Raw genomic sequence first — 24,367 nt, 5'->3', positions numbered from 1 at the left:
AATAATTATTAAGAAAAAAATATTTTTAAGTAAAAAAAAATAATAATAACGGATGGGTAGAATCCTAGGACAAATGGTGAAAGCAAAGCTATACAGACAAAATCTCACACAGAAGCATACACATAACACACTCACAAAAAGAGGAAAAGGGGAAAAAATCATAAATCTTGCTCTCAAAGTCCACCTCCTCAATTGGGTTGATTTTTTGTCTATTCAGGTATTCCACAGATGCAGGGTACATCAAGTTGATTGTGGAGATTTAATGTGCTGCTTCTGAGGCTGCTGGGAGAGATTTCCCTTTCTCTCCTTTGTTCGCACAACTCCCAGGTACTCAGCTTTGGATTTGGCCCCACCTCTGCATGTAGGTCGCCGGAGGGCATCTGTTCTTCGCTCAGACAGGACGGGGTTAAAGGAGCTGCTGATTCGGGGGCTCCGACTCACTCAGGCCGGGGGAAGGGAGGGGTACGGATGTGGGACAAACCTGCGGCGGCAGAGGCCTGCATGACGTTGCACCAGCCTGAGGCGCGCAGTGCATTCTCCTGGGGAAGTTGTCCCTGAATCCCGGGACCCTGGCAGTGGCGGGCTGCACAGCCTCCCCAGAAGGGAGGTGCGGAGAGTGACCTGTGCTCGCACACAGGCTTCTTGGTGGTGGCAATAGCAGCCTTAGCGTCTCATGCCTGTCTCGTCGTTTGCACTGATAACCATGGCTAGTGCCCGTCTCTGGAGCTCCTTTAAGCAGCGCTCTTAATCCCCTCTCCTCGCGCACCAGGAAACAAAGAGGGAAGAAAAAGTGTCTTGCCTCTTCGGCAGGTCCAGACTTTTTCCCAGACTCCCTCCTGGCTAGCCGTGGTGCACTAACCCCTTTAGGCTGTGTTCACACCACCAACCGCAGTCCTCTCCCTGAGCTCCAACCGAAGCCCGAGCCTCAGCTCCCAGCCCCGCCTGTCCCGGCGGGTGAGCAGACAAGCCTCTCAGGCTGGTGAGTGCTGGTCGGCACTGATCCTCTGTGCGGGAATCTCCCTGCATTGCCCTCTGCACCCCTGTTGCTGTGCTTTCCTCCGTGGCTCTGAAGCTCCCCCCTCCGCCACCCACAATCTCCGCCCGCGAAGGGGCTTCTAGTGTGTGGAAACCTTTCCTCCTTCACATCTCCCTCCCACTGGTGCAGGTCCCGTCCCTATTCTTTTGTCTCTGTTTTTTCTTTTTTTCTTTTGCCCTACCCAGGAACGTGGTGAGTTTCTTGCCTTTTGGGAGGTCTGAGGTCTTCTGCCAGCCTTCAGTAGGTGTTCTGTAGGAGTTGTTCCACGTGTAGATGTATTTCTGATGTACCTGTGGGGAGGAAGGTGATCTCTGCGTCTTACTCTTCTGCCATCTTCCCCCAGCCCCCAGGTATCTTTCTTGACCTGAGTAGACAGAGCGCTGATAAGGATGTCCCCAGCCTGCAATAATATAATCATGATGATTATAAGAGTTAAGTACTTGGAGTGATTTCTGAGTATCAGTATCCTGTTAAGATGCCTTACTGTAGACTATCATAATCAATCCTCATGGTAACCTTATGGGGAAGGTACTATTATTATCTTCATTTTATAGATGAAGAAATTGATTTTCAGAGCGGAGAATTAGATTACCCAAGGTCTACCACTGGTAAATGTTAGAGTCAAGATTTGAATGCAGGCTGATTCCAAAGATAACTTCTATAGTAATCACCAACTCTGGAACCATCTGCCTGAGTTCTAATCCCTCAGAATCTATCTCCCTTATAGGGTTGGAATGAAGCTTAAATGAGTTAATAGATATTTAGCATCAAGCAGAAGGCCTAGCACATAGTGAATGCTCTATAACTGTTAACTTTTTTCATTTAACTCTCTACCCCCCATCCATACCATATTTATAAGTGAGACATTGGGTAGATTTTGATACATGTAGGTTTTAGAACCTCTGTCGACTATTTGCTTGGGGAATAGGCAGAGGAAAGGGAGTAAAGGAATAGGCTTCATCATACTCCTTAGATAAATTGGTGCCCAAATCACAAGATTTTAAAAGTTGTTCTGAGTTAAAGATTCCCCTTGAATGGTATAAAGGATCCTCAAGGCAGGAATGGAAGTCCAAGACTAGAAAAACTGCCTGTGGGAATCTGACACTAATTATTGTTATCAGTGTCTCTGGCTGATCACACTTGGTTCTTCTCCAAGTCCACCCAGGTAGAATAGAAGCTTTGAATCTTAAGACCAATGCTTTTTGCATATAATCACGTTTTAAAGCAAAATGAAAATGATATCCAAAAGCCACAGCAAAGAAAAATTGACAAATTCATTACTCAGAGTTTTCTCTCTCATAATAGATAATATGCTCACTGAAGCACAACCTTCATAATATCTCTGGTTTGGGCATATGAATACCTTCACTCTCTGTGTCCAAATTCAAATTTTATTAGTTTTTAAAAAGAGGAAATATTACACACAACACACACTATTATTTCAGATGCCAATAAAGGTGGATCTTAGTTAAACAAATGAATTCACTAGTTAAAGACAGTAGAAACTGATCCTAATTAATGATTTTTTAAATTATTCTTTCCCATGGTCTTTAGCTGTGACAGTTAGAGAGGAACCTATAAAACGGTGAATGGTAACCAAATTATCTCTGCTCGTTTGATGTTTTGAAGTGTTTATTATGTAAACTTTGGTATCCAAATACATTGAATTTATAGTTTTGGATTATTTTAAATGGATGATTCAAATGTTGACAGTGAAAAGAATTTCATCCTGGGAGTCTGGAGACCTGAATTTTCTTCCTTTCTTAACTTGTCATGAATGTCACTTTGTCCCTTCAGACCTCAATTTCCTCATCAGGAAATGGAAACTCTGCCTGGGTAACTCTTCCTCTGGTTTATTAATTCTTCAAGTTTTAGCTTAAGTATCACTTTCCTAGTTTAAATCCTACTGTTAAATTTCTAATTTCATCTGTAATTTCCTTTGAGGTATTTAACATCACTTCAATTCAATTATGTAATTATTTATCTTCTATCTACTCTGCTAATGGACCATAAGCTCCATATGATGGTAAGAAGTACTATGCTTCTCTTCTATACCATTGTAAGACATAATAGGCTCTGAATTATAAGAAATATAAGACACAATGGAGTTTAGGAACTAGGTAAATGGGACTGTCTGCCCCACATAAAGTTATTAAAATTTAGAAAACACTATTATTGGCAAACAAAACCCTTATGGGGCTATGATTTTGTGACTTCTAGCTTCTAATAGCAGGTCATTCAAACGCCCATGTGACATTAAAGCAAAAACAAAACAAAACAAAACACGGAAGATTTTATGAGATGTGTTCCATTAGACAAATTAATAAATTTTTTCTCTAATATATTTTTGTATTACCTTCTGTTGCATACTGAAAATGTTGCTCATTTTTCAGTAACCTCAATTGCTCCTTCATGGAACTGTGTTTTCTTATTGAAATATAGTTGACTTACAATATTATATTAGTTTTAGATGTACAACATAGTGATTCGATATTTTTATAGATTACACACCATACAGTTATTATAAAATATTGATTCTACTCCTGTGCTGCACATTATATCCTTGTGACTTATTTCTTGATGAACTCAACCTTATACTATTATCTCAAAATATTCTTGGGCTTCCCTGGTGGCGCAGTGGTTGAGAGTCCGCCTGCCGATGCAGGGGACACGGGTTCGTGCCCTGGTCTGGGAGGATCCCACGTGCCACGAAGCGGCTGGGCCCATGAGCCATGGCCACTAAGCCTGCACGTCCGGAGCCTGTGCTCCACAACGGGAAGGGCCACAACAGTGAGAGGCCCGTGTACGGCAAAAAAACAAAAAAAACAAAAAAAAATCTTATATCCCCATCAGTAACTGTACATAGAAATCTCTAAGTTACATAAAGTTAATAGGTTAAAAAAACACATTGAGAAAATAATTATTAAAATTTATCACCTCCTTAAAAAATAACCCATTTTATGTTGACCATGAGATGAGATCTCTTTTAATAATGAGTTCTTCTTATATATTTCAATATGCATTTATGTTTACACCTTGTTTTGCATGGGACTTTTAAGATGTCTATCACCTTTCAAAGTGAGATGCAGCTGTATGGATAAAAATTCTGCTTCTCAAAGAGATGAAACTGTGCTTTTTATTTACTTCAGTTTTGTAATACAGACACATGTACTCACACATGTACGTGTGGACACTCAATAAATAATATTGACCAAAATTGCAAGAGTTTTAACATCACTTTCAAATGTCCTTTAATAAGAAAATTTAAATAACATGAAATGTAAATTAAAGCTATGAACAGAAAACTAAAGCTGGAAAATATTTATCAAAAGAAAAAAAAAGCTAGACAAAAAGAAGTTAAGTTATTCAATGCCCTTGACTGTTAAAACCCTTCATTTCTCATTACAAAACTGTAGAAAGCATACAAAAGTGTAAAAGTTTGAACCTTTACATATTCTTTAAGCTAAAGATATTCTTTAACTACCATATTAGATTCCTTACAAAAAACATTCATTTATACCATGTATAATTAAAATAATTATGAAAATAGAAATGTATTCACCTAGAATAATGTGTTTTTTCCCCCCACAGTGTTGGTCCAATCATGGAGAACAAAATACATCATTAGTACCTATTACCATGTGTATTAGAAAAATTATGCACCCAGTACTAATCTTGTCACTGGGGGGAAAAAAAAAAAAAGGATATAGTATACCTCAATCTTATGCTGAATTTAGGATTTTTTTTTCATAATCTATGTCACCACAAACATAATTATCAATAATGAAAATCTGCCACTTGCAAACGTGATGTAAAGAAATTCTGCAATCATCATCCAAAATTTAAAAAAAACAATGCTTTTTGTGAGACAGAATATCCCTAAAGATTAGAATTAAACATAAAATAAAGTAAATAAGACACAGTTTCAAAATGCATATTAAAAATTTTGAGGCAAAAATAACTTTGTAAGCAATTTCTTAGATGATTTCTAATGCTAGAGGATAACTCTCAGACATAATAGAAATTTCAAGATAAGCTAAATATTTATGAAGTAGTTAAGCTTTTCTAAATATAGAACTAGTTTTATCTAAATGAAGATTTAAGTTTTATCAAAATGTACATTTATTATGCAAATATAACCATGAAGAAAATAATATCTCAAATGCAGAATTCTTTGTCTTTGTCTTACACATTTAACAGCACTGACAATCGTTTACGTTATAAGCTTTATGATTTTTCCAGAAATAGATTTCTACCTAAGATTTTTCAAGGATGCTGATCTTAATCTATTGAATAATTATACAAAACAAAACTCTTTTGAAAAAGAACTTCTTGATTTTTAAAAAAATTCTGAACCTAGTACTGCTTTACAAAAATGAAGTCTGATAAAAAATTTCCATACAACAAACTATTCCATAAAGTATTAAAGAAACACTTTTTTTCTAGGTTATATCCATATCTTTAAATCAAGTATTCAGTGATTTTTCCATGGGAGATATGCATTTAAAGAGTTTCTAGATCACCATCCCATAACTAGATTGTGACAATGAAGAAGACAAAGATGAAAACAAAGATGAAGATGAAGGTGAAGAAGAAGGAGGAGGGTGAAGAGAAGGAGGAAAAGGAGGAGGAGGAGCAGGGGAAGGAGAAGAAGGTGATGATAATGATGAGATACTGAAGAAGATGAAAAAATAGTAGAGAAGAAAGAGTGGAAGAAAAAGAGGGGTAGGGAAGAAAGTGGACACTAACTAAAAGAAGGCAATCTTTATTATTCTGAAGCGAAACATTATTAGGAAAGATAGGTTTCTCCTATCTTTTCATTTATTTACTGTCATATCTTAGTCATGTATCCACTCTATCCTTTTCTTTGCTGGACAATGAGAATAACATTGCCAGTTATCTCACAGATATGTTTCTGTTCATCTGTATCTATCTATCTATCTATCTATCTATCCATCCATCCATCTTTCTTTCTATCATCTATCTCTATCATCTATCTATGCATGTTACTCTCTAGCGTTTCTCAGAGAAGAAAATATCTAAAATCAATCCATGTGTCATTCTTGAAAAATCTCTAACAATAAATCTTATTCACAACTTTGTTAGCATCACCCTGGCAAGTGAAACTGTAATTAGAAAAGCAGGAAAAGTTCCTCTATGGGGTCATAACTCCTCATTTTGCTTATCTTTCTTCCCTAAGCTGCCCTCAATGAATTCCATATGTAAGATCTTCCAAGCAGTGCTATAGGTTGTTTTTCTCCTCATTGAAAACCATGCTTTCATTTCAGTTGACTGTAATTAAATAATCCCAAAATATTCAATTAAGGGGCAAATAGCTATCTATATTAATATTTTTCTTCTAGGTAATTTTGCATTTTAAAAGATGATTTGTGGGCTTCCCTGGTGGCACAGTGGTTGAGAGTCCACCTGCCGATGCAGGGGACACGGGTTCGTGCCCAGGTCCAGGAGGGTCCCATGTGCCACGGAGCAACTGGACCCGTGAGCCATGGCCGCTGGGCCTGCACGTCCGGAGCCTGTGCTCCACGATGGGAGAGGCTGCAACAGTGAGAGGCCCGCGTACCTCAAAAAAAAAAAAAAAAAAACAAAGATAATTTGTTTTAACCACAATACGTTTTTAAGAAAACCTAAAATATAGGCATTGTAAAGGGTTTATACTTACAGAGTGGAGTCCTTCTGGAAATTTACAACTCATATAACATACCCGAGCTAATCTCGGGCATGTTAAGTTCAGACATATTGTGCCAAATATTACTTCCACATTAAGAGCTGGATTAAATTACCTTTGCCTCCTATTTGCTTGCTTATTCTCACCATTAGAGCTAGAAAATTTACTCACCTGTCTTCAAATCATTTCTCATATCAAGTTTTTTGTTTGTTTATTTTTCAGTTCTAAGTGATGTCTGCCTTTTCTCAGAATAGACCTTGTCTGTTCACTGTTGTATCTAGTACAATAGCTGAAAGATAACAGGCACTCAATAAACGTCTGTTGGAAGAGTGAACAGTGTATGGTTAAACCTGAGTGATGAAGGAAAACTAGAGCCAACTCAGTTTTGTGCAAAATATCCTTCTTTTGGTCAATGAAATTATGTTTTGATTTGGGCAAAAGAAATATGCAAATTGAGGGGTTGCATAGTGAATGAGATAAAGTTAAAGTCGATTGATATTCACATCCTATGACGATAGCAGAAGAAACAGGCATCTAAAAATGAATAAATTATTGGTATAAACAGGAACGTCAAAAATACAGATGATTTTCAACCTTTTAGTGACTAAATTAATATTTGCAACTTTAATGCAAACAAAAATCAGTCTTTGGAAACTCTACAGGTAAGTACTAAAATGACTTGTTAATAGTTTATCAGTTTAATTCAGACATGGCATGTACAAGTCTTCAACATCCCCTGATAGAATGCCTTTATTCTTTCCTGTGACTCGATTTTCTTCATCAGGCATTTTCCCCCCCTTATATCATTGCCGAGTCACCTATTTCCATACACAAAGTAACTAGCCAACATATGCTACTACATTTCCAATCTCACAGAATCCTAGGCCCTATTGTTGCAATTCCTTTCTCTGCCTCAGACATTGTGAAAGACATTGTTGTAAAGTATTGTTGAGTTGACAGGTTTGGAGTTGCTGATGGCACTGTAGAAAAAGACTTCCCCAAAGGTTAAAACCTACATTTTATCAAAGAAAACAGCAATGAAAGATTTGAACTATTGTGTCTTGAAATATGGCTGGCTGAGATACTCTACTGAATCACGTAATCCTTTTAATACCTGCTTATTTTAGCTTTTATATAAGCATCTGCTCATACAAAGCCTGCATCAAACTCCAAATCCAAGGACTATTAGAACTGCCTGTAAGACTGATGGACTGTGCTGTGAGCTGTGAAAAGATTCAGAAATTGAGGGAATCAGTATCACTGGAGGCCAGGAGGTGGGAGCACTTATGTACCTGGACTCTTAGTCTTCTTGCTTCTCACTTATTGGATTTCTTCTAATAACAGACTGTTTCTAACAACTAAGAACCAAATGGTGTCAGGAAATCAGATATGTTGATGTAATTATTTGTGTTAAGCTGCTAAGCCTATTGATTGAGACTATCATAGGAAAATTCTATAGTGGCTGTTGTGCCACATGACTTTGAAATCAATTACAGTCGAGTTCATGTCTCATGTGACAAATCTAATAGAAAAAGATTGATCTGTTTAGAGCAAGGTAAGTACTTACTATTGAGATTTGATTTTGTTATGCTTCTGAGTAGAGTAAATGAGGAATAATAGAGGTGAGTTATTCGGACATTGCTTTGCCTCTCAAGCCTTAGCTAGCAATGTAAAATTCCCACTCCCTCTCACCCCCATTCCCATCACGGGGAGGATAAATGAGAAACTGAGAGAAGAAACTGAGAAAGGATTGAGTCAGTGAAACAAAAACCTTCTTTCTACTGAATAAAAGGAGAAAAATTAATCTAAAGGACAATGCAAAAATAGCCACCAAAGCAAGTCCAACTGTTTTATTCATTAAAAAAACACGCAGCTCAAATTTTGAACATTTGATTCAATGCACACACACACACAATGCACACACAAACATTTGATTCAATGAACACACTCACAAAATCAAATTTTGAACATTTGATTCAATGCACAGACACACACAAACACAACAAACAAAAATCTCATCACCAACGTGTCTTGCTAGAACCAAAAGGATTATTAAGTGGACTTAATGAGGTTAAGAAGAGGTGATTACATACCCAGTACTTCATGCTTCTCTGTGTGTAGATTTTCTTAAATTTAAATCTAGGAATATGAAAACAAACATTAGCAGGTAAAGTCAGCAGCTCTTTTCTAGGTAAACAAATTCTGTTTTAGAAGTAAAGGACTGGATCTCAGTGTAAAATTGTATCTCTGAGGTTGTATAATTTACACTGCTGCCCTCAAAAGTGGTAGTACTTGATCAGCGAATGTTATCTAAAATTTATTAATAACACCGTATCCTTTATGGAACTGTGACCTAAATATTTTATTTTCCTTTCTTGCTATTTTTAATGATTAGCTATTACTAGCCTTTCCTCGTCATCTTCCTATTATTGCTTTCCACGATACTCACTGCTTAAATCTTCAGAACATTTAAAAAGAATATAACAATACTTTTATCCTTTTTGGTTATCCCTTTATTGCACTCTAACAAGTTTCATGTAAGCTGGAATCTCCATACTATATTACTTTACCTAGAGGACAGTATGTCTCTTTGCTAAATTTTTCAAACTTCTATTTGTAGAAAATCATATTCAGATATTATTCTGTAAGCAAGATAAAAATGTGCAATAAAAATATTATTCAGCCATAAAAAGAGAATGAAATAATGTCACTTTCAGCAACATGGACGGACCTAGAGATTATCATACTAAGTGAAGTAAGCCAGACAGAGAAAGGCAAAAGTCATATGATATCATTTATATGTGGAATCTAAAAAAATGATACAAATGAATTTATACACAAAACAGAAATAGACCCACAGACATAGAAAAAAAAACTTATGGTTACCAAAGTGGAAGGAGGGGCAGGCATAAGTTAGGAGGTTTGAATTAACAGATACACACTACGATACATAAAATAGGTAAACAACAAGGACCTACTGTATAGCACAGGGAAATATACTCAATATTTTTTAATAAACTATAAGGGAAACAAATCTGAGAAAGAATTTATATATAACTGAATCTCTTTGCTGTACACCTGAAAGTAACACAATGTTGTAAATCAATGATACTACAATAAAAAATAAAATAATATAAAACAAAAAGTATGTTCAGAAGACATGTAAGGAGCTTGCTCTCCACCACATTTTCTTCTAATTCACAGAGTAGTAAAACCCTTGATTAAAAGAAGTCGAATAAAAATATCAAGTATAAATGCTTGTGGGCATCCCATTACTAACTTCTTCATGAATAAGCCAAGGAGACATTCCCTACCAATATTTAAGAAAGGGCATCAAGCCACAACATGTAAGATGAAAATCTTACCACTTAGAAAGGATTGTATACAGGATAATGCAAATACAATTTGGATATTCGTTAGGAATCCATGAGCCATAAAAAGTCAAATAGCCACAAATGATTCATCCTGAAATAAAAGTAGACATTGTTCTACAAGAAGAAAATATGGAACCATTAGGTGAAAAGTTGAATAGTGGTAACCAGTTAACCTAAGATGAATACAGGTTTACCTGCAAATGAAATGTGACAATGCTTAGCTTTTCCTCTGGTGTTCCAGAAAAGATAAAAATGAAATAATCTTCCTTCAACTTAAGTGCTGCATACTCACAGTAGGCTGGATAATAGAAGTGCTATTGAGACTTATTATTCTCATTGAAAGTAATGTCAAACTGGATGAACATTTAAACATGAAAATAATAGATAAAGAAAATATTTTTAAGTGCAAAGGTTTTTTATTTTTTCTAAATTTAAAATTCTTGTTTGTAAACTTACTTTAAATAAGAAAGTACTCTATGTTCTGATGGCAGCACACAAAATAAATGCAATTGAAAAAGTTTGTGAGTGATCTCTCTGAATGATGCAGTAGTAGGACTGTTTTCATATTTCAAAGAGTGTGGACTGGCAGTGTTCTGCATGCCTTTATTTTGTCTCTCCAGCCTCACAGAGAGGACAAAGACACATGGCTCTCTCCTCCCTTCTCCTTGTTTGCATTTCTCAATTATCCCCTCTAAATCTGCAATTTGTAAGTATTGATTGAACTAATCCATTACAACTGAATATCTTTAAGGGGTGAAACATTTTTAACATGAAATATACTATATTAATTGAAAAATTTATCCTGTCTACAGTGAAAGAAACTTAGTAATTAAAGAGTTTGTGTGTGTGTGTGTGTGTGTGTGCGTGTGTGTGTGTGAGAGAGAGAGACAGAGAGAGAGAGACACAGAGAGAGAGAGAGAGAGAGGGAGACAGAGAGACAGAGAGACAGAGAGACAGAGAAAATGTGTCTTTGCATATCCTTGGGAAATTTCTGCAAAGGTTTGTATTAGTGTGAGAGCGTTGATCATACTTGCAGCTTTCTGAGATACTGGCCCAGACTGAAGTATAGATGATTAAAGTCAGCTCAGGTTTCTAGTAAAAGCAGATATTATTATAATGCTAGGACAGACTTTTCTCTCTTTGTATCTTTAGAGCTTTTGTGATCAAACAGAAGATTTACTTTTTTCCTATATTTGAATTTTAAAGGGCTCTAAAAATCCTGATTCTCTTATATCTGAATGTCACAAATCCTTTTAAAAATTGTTCAAGTGGACTCTGTAATATATAGAGGGGGCGAGTCCAGGGATAAGACATCTGGAAGGATTCTTAGTTGCTAGGAAGAGGGGCTTTCTCTATCTTGTTATGGTGGCTCATCCCTGGAGGATCTTAAAGCAGAAGAGGTAATATCCATCTTGCGTACTTGCAATGTAGTTTCTTTCAAGTACAAGCAGCCCCCATCATTCAAACTTTAGACCCAAGGGGCTATTAACATAGCACTACTTGATAATAATGATGATGACATCTTATACAGCATGGTGTTTACAGTTTTCAGAATGCTTTCAGAAAAAAATAATGTTAAACTCTGATCTCCGCAAAATCCCTTTGTTCACTACTTTTACCAACAGCACCCACCTACTCACCCAAATTAGTACCCCTATGTCCTTGGCAGTGTTCCCCTCGTCCTAATTCCCCACAGTTTTCAAAACTCCTCTGGAATCTTTTACTTTCTTTCCATGTCCACTTGCATGGGTTTTGTTCAGCGCTGATCTCTCTCATAGAGAATTTTATTTAACTGTGACTACTCTTTCGGATCTCAGATCGTTACCTCTGTGTGTGTGCACTGTGGCCACCGGAGTTAGCATTCCGAAATGCAGTTCTAATCACAACAGTGTCCTAGTGGTCATGGGTCATGGGTCATGGGTCGATAAAATCCACATCTCTTGCAATCTGCACTCAGCTTCTCTGGTTTTCTTTTCCTTTTCTTCATTCCTTCATCTGTACCCTCAAGTCACACAGAGGCATTGCTTACCATTCTCCACCACACTAACCCATAGAAAGTTTCTGCAACTTTGCCCATGCTCTTCCTTTTGTCTGGAAAAACCCTCTTTGTTCTTGTGCTGAGAAAAATGGCCTTTGGTCCTGGATGATTTGGAGAGGACTAGAGAGGATGTCAGGGTTCAGTCAATAAAGGACTCTTAAACCAGGTTAAGGAAATTGAACTTTGTGTTAAGGAAATTGGGAAACAGGAAGGATTTTCGAGAGGTAAATTATGTGCTTGCATTTTAGATGAGGATCTCCCTGTACAGAAAATGACGTGGAGAGGAGCAAGGGATGGAAACCAGTTAGGGATGTTTTGGATAAGGAGAGGAGGTGAGCTGATGGCTGCAGTGGGACAGCAGGAATGGAGAGATACATGAATTGAAGAGTCTTAAGGAAGTACATGTGGCAAGATTTGGAAATTAACTAGATCTGGGGAGCCAGAAGAGTGCAATCTAGTTAGATATAGACTTTCTATTCTAAATTTATGGTGAGTTTCTTGATGTCTGTTTTTGAATCTGGGGAATATGGTTTTTAGAAGTGACTTTTAAGGTGAAGAAGTTGCTATTTTTATTCAAATGTAAGGTATGAACTTAAGGTCAGAGTTACTGCTTGACTTATTCAAGATCACATAGTTAATAAGTCAGAGCTGGGGTCATGCCATCCCAAATAGTCTGACAGCTCTTTTAAGTTATTTTCAGCAAGGAAAACAGGAACTTTTTAAAGCTGTAAATGAGCTTTCTACAGCTACAATTTTATTTTTACAAAAAGGAGGTGACATGGGATCACATGTAAAAATGAATGAAGCTGTTTGGGCCTGTCTGGGGCCTTCACAGTTGTCACCAGGCTCTTGATGGCCATGGGCACAGCTTACCTGGCAACAGCACAGCCTGGCGAGGCTGGCACTCTCCTCCCTTTGTGGCCTCACTCTTCCCATCCAGGAGTCACAGGTGGTGGCCCTCACTAAGTCAGCCTCACTGGGCTGCAGAGAGGCTGAGGACTGTTGTCCTTTCTCATGGCCAAAGTCATGGGTTAGTTCAATGCTCTGGGGACTTGCAGGGCTCGGGGATCTGGAGATTTGAGATTCCCTGGAAAGAAGCAGGTGGGACAGTGTCTCCTCCTGAGACCATAGAAAGGTAATTCAAACAAAAAATAAAAAATGCAGACAAGACAGAGAAGTCTACAGAGAAAAGCCCTGGGAAAGCAGCAGAGAACTGGAGTTCTACCCTCAAGGAACTGACCTGCACCAACCAAGAACATGACTAAATAAGATAATTCAGAGCATGAAAATAATATTAAAGGCCAGATAGCTTGAGGAAGAGGAAGTCTGGCTGTGTCTCCTTTCTCCTTTGGTAACCTCAGGCCTGTTTTGTCAGAAACCAAGTTCAGATGATTGAGCCATGTTGGAGTCATCAGCTGGGCAGCCAGTGGGGCCGTAGCTTCTCCTTCCATGTGGCTCACGAGGACAGGGATTTACTGCTGGTCTAAAGGCTGGAGATGACTCCTGTTCAAAATCAGGCATTCCTTCAGGAAAGGGAAACCTTTGTCCAGGGAATGATTGTTGACTTGACAATGGGGAGACTTCACAGTGTCTTGAAAACTTAGCTTCTGAGGAGGTTGTGGAACTGGAAAATAAATCTGTACTGAGCAACCTGAAGCAAAGTGCCTGACAGCTATTTCATAGAGCCAATACCCTTGGAAGGGGGAATATATATATATATATTCATATATACATATATTTATATATATATGTATATGCATATATTCCAAATAGATATCCCACAAGAAATAATCCCTTTGGGGCAAGAGACTTAAGTATGGGCTCCTGAGAGTAATATGGTCAAGAAAGGCACTAAATGTCTTTCTCAATCATGTTGTATATATAAATCATATTAATACTAAACTGCCACTGTAGTTAATAAAGCAGACCACTAAGTGCTATTCACACAGAATGTATTTCCCCACTCAGATCAAGGGGGTGAGAGTGGGGATGTGCCTCTAGGCTCATGAAAGTGCTTCAAGTATTTTGATCTTTACCAAAAAAAGAAAAGTTGCCATTTAAAAAACAAAAACAAAACAAAACAAAAAAAAAAAGAGGAAAAGAAAAAGGAAGGAAGGAAGGAAGGAAGGGAATGAGATAAGCATGCTGAATAACAAGATGCCATAATGTATATATATGTTTAATTCTTTTTTTTTTTTTTTTTTTTGCGGTACGCGGGCCTCTCACTGTTGCGGCCTCTCCCGTTGCGGAGCACAGGCTCTGGACGCGCAGGCTCAGCGGCCATAGTTCACGGGCCCAGCCGCTCCACGGCATGTGGGATCTTCCCGGACTGGGGCACAAACCCATGTCCCCTGCATCGGCAGGCGGACTCTCAACCACTGTGCCACCAGCGAAGCCCTAATTCATTTTTAAATAAACTTTTCTCCCCCCAAAAATATTTATATACAAATCACTTGACTTCACTGATTCTTTTTCATACAACTTTGGAATGTTTATTAGCCATTTATAGATAAGTATCCTCCAGCTTTCTTTCCCATCCCGTATCACGTTTTACTAAGAAATTTTATATTTACCCTCAATCCTCAAATTTCCTCAAGTTTAAAGCCACTTTCTTACTCTTGCTCTTTACTTATTTATTTATTTATTTTTGGTCACACCAGGTGACATGTGAGAACCAGTTCCCCGACCAGGGATTGAACCTGGCCCCTGGCAGTGAGAGCTTGGAGTCCTAACTACTGGACCGCCAGGGAATTCCCACTCTTGCTCTTTTTTAATATCATGATGATGATATTTCTAGGATTGTCTTCTAACTGATGAGAGGATACTAAAAAAACTCAAAAATGCTTTTGTCTAAATGCCTCTTATTTTTCAATATGTCAGTGGTAATACATAATTAAATATCCACTGACACTCACTTAGTATAATTGGAAGTGAACATAACCTGGGTTTGTACTTAAAATGGAGCTCCTGACATGTACCTCCTTCCTTAGATAGATGAGCCTTGAATCATGCATTACCTCAAAGAAATGTGGTTTGTGTCAGACAGTGAGCGCAGCATTTCTGAAGCAGTGGGACAGTCCTAATCAAGATGAGCAGGGGCACAACATACAGACAAGTGATGAGAGGTAAGCTATTGATATCAAATTAACTCAACAGAAGAGAGGCAGCTTGACTTGGCAGTGGGATGGAACAGAGACAGGGAGTTGGGGAAGAGGCACCACAGAGATATGGGCAAGAAGGGAGTAGATGACAGTTCTGACAGTGCTCAGGTTTAGAATCAATGCTGCTGGATAATTCAATAGACAGACTAAGCCCAAGTTGGGGTAGGAAAAAATGCATATGTTCAGAATTTTATTGGATTTCCTTACACTTTCTTTGCTGTTGAGTATTGCTTTTATGTAAATTACACATGCAGAGGGCACTATGATCATGACTGAGCTTATTTGGAGCTGAAGATAGAGGTTAGACTGTCCAGTCATGGAGATGTGAGCGCTAGGGGGAAGATAGAGCCTTACAAGACTTCAAGAAGACTATGCGCATCAGTGTCAAGAACTGTGAAGGATCTGAGAATTGACTGTACACTACTTGCAATCTAACTATTTAGCCTGCCACAGTTTCGTGGCTGCTGGCAACACAAGGAGACTCCTGGGTCAGAGACAAAGGCTTTCATTACTCACAGTAATAGCAATAGTGGACTTACACCAATTCACTGAGCCTTAGTTCCCATGGAACAACATGAAGAGGGCCAGGTGATAGCTGTTCACACAGTAGGTTGAACTGTAGGAGTGAAACTATGAGTTTAGGAAACCCAGAAACTATTAATGTGTAGTAAGCCTGACCATCCTTCTGGAGGAAGATAACATTCCTGTCTTCCAAGGCTGCTCACTATGCAATCATAATTGCACCGACAACCTGCAACAAAGGCTGTCAGTGTCTTTGCTCACAAGATGTAAAGAAACACCAGAGACCCATGGAGTCCCAGATTCCCAGCCATCAACAAATTCAAGCCCTTATTTTACTGTTTAGGATACTGAGGCCCCAAAGGGTTAAGTGATACCTCAGGGAAAAACAATCATTATAAGATTTTAGGTTAGACCTCGATGCCCAGGTCTTAAATCAGGTTAATAGCAAACCTCACTCTGTAACACTCAAACTTCCCCAAATTTCTCCCACAGAGTTCTTAGGTTGTGTGCATGATACACATTTTTTTTAACTTAATTGAAAAGTAGTGATGATTGATACTCACTGGTCTCTTCTGGTTCCACACTTACAGTATCAGTAATGTCATTGTCCAGAGTATTTTGTGAGAGATTATTCAGATTGGACCACTTCTTCTCAGGTAGATTCAGAGATGTATATAAATTTCTTCTCCACAGGAGAAGCACATGGTTATTTATACTGCTGTGACCATAGTTTGTGTAGCAATGTTAGAAGCATGACTTGGTGATACTATACTACCCAAGAGGATCCCTCAGAAAAGAACTTCTGACATCAATGACAGTGAACCTGTCATGTGGTAGAAGGTGAGCAGCCCTCTGGATTATACAAAGAACTCAGTGATGTTTGGAAATTAACACCTCAAAGTCAAACACTTTACCTGTAAGAGAGGGACGCCTCAAAGCGTTATCGTGAGAATTAAATAGAATGTACGTGGCCATCCTTTATTTACAAAAAAATCACCAGAGATTGTGCTCTACTGAAAATTGTGGGCAGTTGTATACTTCATAAAAGCTGTCATTAATGACAATCATGAGAACTATAAGCTGATGAATGTGACAACACTGACACTTTGATTTTCATAAGATAAAACTCTTAAATGTGTGACTTTTAAAGAAAAGTTTTAAATCCACAAAAACAATACAAGAAACCAAAACCAAGATCATAGAAAGGTGATTTTTAAAAAGTTGTCTTTTCCATGCTCAAGCTCATTTTTATGGAAAACATGTGACTTCCTGAAATAAATAAGCTTTTGTTTTGTAGAATATTGGCTTTATTTTATTCACGTGTCACTAATTTGCAATTTTCTCAAAATGTTGAATTTATAATGACTAAAGGTGTTTTGTTTCTTTAATTAAAATTGATATTTTCTATTTCCGCCATTTGTGTATTTTCCAATTCTGTTCTGTTCATTTAATCACTGTACAAATTGAGTGTGTTTAAAAAATCATGATATTTTTATGAACCATGTTAAATGTCTTCAGAATTCATGACTTCTAGTTAATTGATAAATCACCATAAAATTGGAAAAATTATTAGAATTTAGAATCAGATTGTGTCTATGGCATTTTAAGAATGTATTACCATCCTTCCTAAAGCCCAGATTTCTCCTAACTATTATTTTTACTAAGAATCTTTCATTCTTCCAATAACAATGTTTGGGCTTCATCTATTACTTGTTATCCCACTCTCTTCCCCTCATATAACCCGGGGTCATGTCCTTTCCATTATTCTGAATTCAGCCAACGTCATTTACCAATGTGAAAACTGAGGCCCCGGAATGTTATGATTCATTAAGGTTATACAAGAAGATAAATATCATATGATATCACTTATACGTGGAATCTAAAAAGTGATACAAATGAACTTATTTACAAAGCAGAAAGAGACTCACAGACATAAAAAACAAACTTATGGTTACCAAAGGGGAAAGGTGGGGCAGGGATAAACTGGGAATTTGGGATTAGCAGATACACACTACTATATATAAAATATATAAACAGTAAGGACCTACTGTATAGCACAGGGAACTGTATTCAATTTTTATCTTGTAATAACCTGTAATGTAAAAATAATCTTAAAAATAATATATATATATTCTGAATCACTTTGCTGTACACTTGAAGCACTGTAAATCAACTATACTTCAATTAAAAAAAAAAAGATATGTTACCATATTTGAGGCTCCTTCTTACTTCCTACCTCTAATCCAGGCTGCCATGTTCTTTTTTCTGTCTACTCTGGTCCATTCTACATGACACTGTCCCTTCCTAAAGCACATATATGGTCAAACATCATGAAAGGATTCCTGCTATTTACTAAATAAGTCCATATGTCTTGGCACAGAATTCAAGAACTTCTATGTCCGGGTCTTAATATACCTTTGCAATTTTTTTCCATTTTTCCATAATATACCTCCATGCTTTCGTGCAACCTGACAAGTTGACATTACCTGTACTTTCCCATCTCTTCAATGGTATTTCCTTTACATGAAATGCTCCTCCACTTCATACCGAGCTGTCAAAATTCTACCAATACTATAGAATCAGATTGAAGTCTTATTCAAATCTTCAATTTAAGTTCTCACATTTCCTTGAAAATATTCATAACATTTTTGTATTTCTCTTACTGTAATAAGTAACTTCCACATTTAAAATTGCATCTCCGGGCTTCCCTGGTGGCGCAGCGATTGAGAGTCCGCCTGCCGATGCAGGGGACACGGGTCCATGCCCCGGTCCGGGAAGATCCCACATACCTGGAGCGGCTGGGCCCGTGAGCCATGGCAGCTGAGCCTGCGCGTCCAGAGCCTGTGCTCCGCAACGGGAGAGGCCACAACAGTGAGAGGCCCGCGTACCGCAAAAAAAAAAAAAAAAAAAAAAAAAATTGCATCTCCATGTGCTCGTGTTACAGTCAGTGATACAAAAAAAGCAAAACTTGAATTCTGATTATTTTAATTTTCCACTGATTCATAGTATGTATGCTAGGTATCAGAAGTTTCTTCATCAACTTTTCAGCATCATTTCTTTCCCTGAAATTAGCCCTCGCAATATTTATGTTAGATTGTCCCTTGTCCTCACCTTTCTTTGTGTATGTTGCACATTGAAACAGGAATGAGCACAGCTCAGAAACCATTTCATAAGAAATGCTGTTTATGTACCCTAAGTATATGAAGAATACATCCTTACAAAGAAAGTATAAGTAATTAAAAATAACAATCAATGTGGGACACATGTCACATGAGACCAGGGCACCAAACTTAAAAAAGTCACATAGAGTTAAAACTAAATAAATCACACACTGTAAATGAGAAATGGGTCTTGAGCAATACTGGTAACAGAAGTTCCTATGTGGGCCACCAATAAGGAAATTCAGAAAACCTCAGCCTAAAGAGGGCACCATAGCTAGAAAACATAGGTAAGTGTTAGATGACAGAAAAATCATGGTCTGAGTCTTGAGGGAGGTGAACAGAAATCCCTGAACACCTCAGTCTCACCCTGTGTGCTCAGAATTCATTACCTACGTGAGAAGAATCATGTTAAGATCACTCCTGAACATCTGAAATAGTAAAGTATAAGTATGTGCATTGATTACAAATAATTTACAGCTATCACCTAGAGCAGATTTGATGATAATTTCCAATCTCTGCTTGCCAGTATATTGGAAAAAGGGGCAGCCATGAATAACAGGGTAATCTCAGATCTGGTTCTCACCAAGGTTTTTTTCTGCCCTTGGATGTGTGTGATGTACTGACCCTATTCTGTGGCTCACATCTGTCTACAATTCACACGAATTTTTACCAAATATATTGTGAGAGCAGCAAATTCACACATTGTAATCCAATGTACATTGTATTATATCCAGCGTAAGTGAGATTTGAATGACACTTTCCATTAATCTATGTTCTGTAAGAGTTGCTTTGCTTTTCACTTCTGTTTGCTTGTGCAAAAATCCATGAAAACACAGGAAACCATTCCTCTGACGCAACAAATTATGTGTGTGCATGTGTGTGTGTAGGACTCGCATGTTTGGAGGAGTTTTATCACCCAAGATTTTCTTGAGAAAACAGCTTTTGTTCAGGATGCTACTTGGGGAACTATTCCTCACTTAACTAAAATCCTTTATCCCATGATTACATCTGTGACTCCGGAGCAAATGTATTCCCCGTGGATGCAGCTATGGATTAAATTGCCTGTTTGCTGCCTCTTGGTCTTTTGGGTTTTTGTTCCAACATTATAATTTGGGAGCATGTATAACCAATTGTTGTATGTGTTCCTACAGCTGCCTCAAGCCTCCGTATCTACACAAGAATGATCCTTTCCTTTGTGACTACTAAACTCAACTTTCTCTCAAATTGAGACAGTACACTTGGGCATCAAAGATTTTAAAAATGCATGGAATAATGTCTTCCATCACTTTGAAAAATGTCATTGATGTTCAGAATGCAAGAAAGATTAATGAAGAATGAAGACACAGTCAGCATGGGAAACTGAGTCAGAGCTTCACATCTTTCACTTTATTATTTCCTACAGTCTTTTACACCCTCCTGCTTTGAATTGTCTCTGTCTTTCAGATCAGTTTGGCACTGACACATCTATTTGATAAGTCATTGCAGCAGTACGTTGCCCTTTTCTGTATTTGTTTGACCTACCATGTTTCCTATATTAAGCTCCTAAAAATAGGCTATATCATAAGAATTAAGAAAATGAAGGATTTATCCCAAACCTAGTTAATTATTGATATTATTAAACTATGTACTTCCTTAAGTATGTTTGTGAGAGTCATAAACAGAAACTCTCTATTAAATATGTTTCCACATTTCAAATGATTCTTGGCATTTATGTCATTCATGTTTTTCTCAAGGTTTATACCATTTAATCAGTCACAGAAGAAGTAGTGGGTGGTTAATAAGTTATTTACAGGAAAAGTGAGGCAAATAAGAATTAATGAAAGTCACTTAACTGACATCACTAAAGAGAACCTGACAAAAACTTAACTACTCAAGTAGTTTTAATAGTCATCAACTTCATACAATGTTACAGTTTATTATTCAACAAATATAATTTATTTTGTACTCTACAATGTTTTAAAACTTTCTAGTGGAAACTTTCACCAAGGAATTTGAGGCTGTATTTCATCTTCCATGACTTGTTTTTTCAAATGTATTCTGTGCAATAAATCTCACATATTCAGTAGCAGTTGGCTAGGATGAGCATATAATTTATCATCCAAATCAGGACACTGTTGAGAGTGTGAAGGGATGCCATTAATATTATTGTGGGTTAACTAGTGTGAAACCAAACTACCCTGGGACACCATAACTTATGGAGATCCTAAAGTTGCTCAGGTAGGGAAAGGTCACATATCTTTGACCTTTGACCTCTTATGAAAGAAAGACCAATAAAAGAGGGGAATGAGAATAGGGTCTGAAGACTAAATAATTTGGTTAAAATCTTGACTTTTCCAAGTAGTAGCAGGATGACACTGCTCAAGTTATCTCTGTTTCCTTTCCCACTGTGAACTATAAGATCTGGTACATTTTGCATTGTCTTGGAATCATTTAATACCCAAGATTGCAATCCCCTAGAGCAGTACTGTCCAATATATTAGCCACCAGCTACATGTGGCTTTCTTTTACATGTGACTTTTTAAACGTAAATTTGAAATAATTAATATTAAATAAAGCAATTTCTCAGTCTCACTAGCCACATTTAAGTGTTGAATAGCCACATGTAGCTAATGGCATCTGTATCCATGCAGATTAGAAGATTTCTGTCATTGCCAAAAGCTCCATTGCCAACACTGTGAAGATCAAGATCATTATTATTTCTTGCCCAGACTCTGATAAATCCACCTGAATAATCAGTGCACATTCACTTTGGCATCCTTGGATCCATTCTCCATTCAGCAGCCAAAAGATTCTCTCAAAAGACTAAACTTGTCAGTTCGCTCACCTATTAAAATCATTTAATGGTGTCCTTAGTCTCCCCCACTCCTTGTGTGGCCTGCCTCCTCTACTCCTCTCATGGCTAATTGCACCAGGCCTTCTGCTGGCTGCTTCCAGCCTCAATGACCTTGTTCTTCCATTTGCATTTGCTAGGCTTCCTCCCTCTACAGGTCCCTTGCCTGTGTTGTTTTCATTGCCTTGAGTGCCCTTCTCTCTGATTCTCACCACAGATACCCTCCTGCAGATCAGCTCAGGTGTCACTTCCTGGAGGAATCTCCCCAAACCTCTCTGATAGATTAAATCTCCCCTGATAAATCTTAAACATCAAATAGTAATCATCCAGGAGTGAATATTTTGTTGTTTTTTAAAATTTTTCCTATTGAAGTATAGTTGAGTTACAATGTCATGTTAGTTTCAGGTGTACAGAACAATGATTCAGTTATATCTATCTATCTATCATGTTTCAGAGTCTTTTCCCTTATAGATTATTACAAAATATTGCGTATAGTTCCCTGTGCCATAGAGTAGGTCCTTGTTGGTTATTTTATATATGGTAGTATGTATATGTTAATCTCAACCTCTAATTTATCCCCCCCCTTTCCCCATTGGTAACCATAAATTTATTTTCTAGTCTGTGAGTCTCTTTCTGCTTTGTAAATAAGTTCATTTGTATCTTATTTATTTTTTTTTACGTTCCACAAATAAGCAATATCATATGATATTTGTCTTTCTCTGTCTGGTTTACTTCACTTAGTATGATTGTCTCTAGGTCCATGAATGTTGTTGCAAGTGGCATTATTTCATTCTTTTTTATGGCTGAGTAATATTCCATTGTATATATATATACCACATCTTCTTTATCCATTCATCTGTTGATTGACATTTAGGTTGCTTCCATTCTTGGCTATTGTAAACAGTGCTGTAGTGAACATCCTGCAATCCCACTCCTGGGCATATATCTGGAGAAAAACTATAATTCGAAAAGATACACATACCCCAATGTTCATTACAGGAGTGAATGTTTATTCATCTTTATATTTGAATTTCCTCTACAGTGGTTGCCATGCAGTGGTCATTTGTGGAACAAATAAATGATCTGAGGCCTCCAGTAGGCTCTACCTGTGTTACTAGAAAAAGCTATAGAACTTGATATAGAAAGGCAAAATCTATCAGAACACTGAGATTGATCTCCTAAGGTCAACAATTTTTCTCCACTGCCTCATGTTGGTTCTATTTTGTTTGAACCAGAATCCATTAATAGGAGAATTATTTCTGTAAATATGAACGGGAAATCTGAGTTCCTATTTCAAGAATTTTAATAGTTAATATAACAACCAATGATTAATTCACACTACTTGCTGTAGGGAGGTTGTTGTGAAATGTCTATCTTCTAAGAGTTTTAATACAGCTTTGGTCCCAGGAGACCAAGTCCTTTTTGGGTTATTTGATCTTCTACCTAAAGAGAATTTCTCTGTTTCCCTTTTAGGGCTCTGTCAGGCCAGCAATTTAATATGCTTGACATTTTTGACTTAACAGTTAATGTTTAAAATAAGTTTTAAATTACATTTAAATAATTAATGATTTTAAGCTTCATAATTATATATTTTATTTACAGGTGACTTCTAAAATATTTTTAATAGGATTTTGATAATTAGCTTAATGACTCATCAATGTGTTTTATGTCAAGTAGTACTGGCCTTTAAATTCTAATCATCGAAGAGTAAAAAGCAAAATAAAAAATGAAAAAAAAAAGTCAAATGTTTTGTTAAAAGTATTTATCCATACACTCTTTGGAATAAAGACATATTAAACTACAAAATTAGGGTTAGCGTAACTAAAACAAGTGGCAACTACTTAGATGTAATTGAACTATTAAAGGTTTCCATTGGCATTATGTTTGCCATCTTAAATGTTAATTAACATTTTTATTAATAAAATCTTTCACTCTGAAATAAATATGCAGAATCTCTAAATACATGTGCATGCTAATGAGTTTTTTTTAATAAATATGTTGCCTTCTGCCTCTCATTTTCTCTATTGCTGTCCTGCTGTTTTCTTATTAATACTCCTAGGTTTGAACACATAACTAAGGGAAAGCTCTCCTTTGTTTCTCTCTTTAGTGTCATTGGCAGCTATTGTCGCCTTAAGATTTCTTTGGGGCCTTCCAAGATGCATAATAATGGTAATGATAATGACTTCCATTTATTAAGAACTTACTAAGCACTTTTGCATATACTTCACAAAAACATTATGAGGCATTTATCATTATCTCTCTTTCAGAAGAGGCTACTGAGCCTTAAAGAGATTAAGTAGCCTTGAGACAAAGGCAAGATTGGGACCTATGTAATCTTGATTCTAGTTCCACCCTCTCAGATATTAAGCTATACTACCCAACAAGCTATACTACCTAGTCTCACCATATTCTGGTGAGGACAATTCAACTTCTACCTTGTATCTCTATGCTTAAGATATTTTATCATACAACTGTTATTAAGATTTAGTAGGGCTAGACACCTGAGCCTGGCTAAGTAATGTGTCATCAAAGAAAACTTGGGGAATGTTCTCCGCTTTA

This window comes from Delphinapterus leucas, chromosome 18 (genome assembly GCF_059928025.1).
Source record: "Delphinapterus leucas isolate spDelLeu-1000000601 "Yukka" chromosome 18, BTC_Dleu_Yukka2, whole genome shotgun sequence".
In the NCBI taxonomy this organism is placed as follows: Eukaryota; Metazoa; Chordata; class Mammalia; order Artiodactyla; family Monodontidae; genus Delphinapterus; species Delphinapterus leucas.
This window is presented reverse-complemented; position numbering follows the sequence as displayed.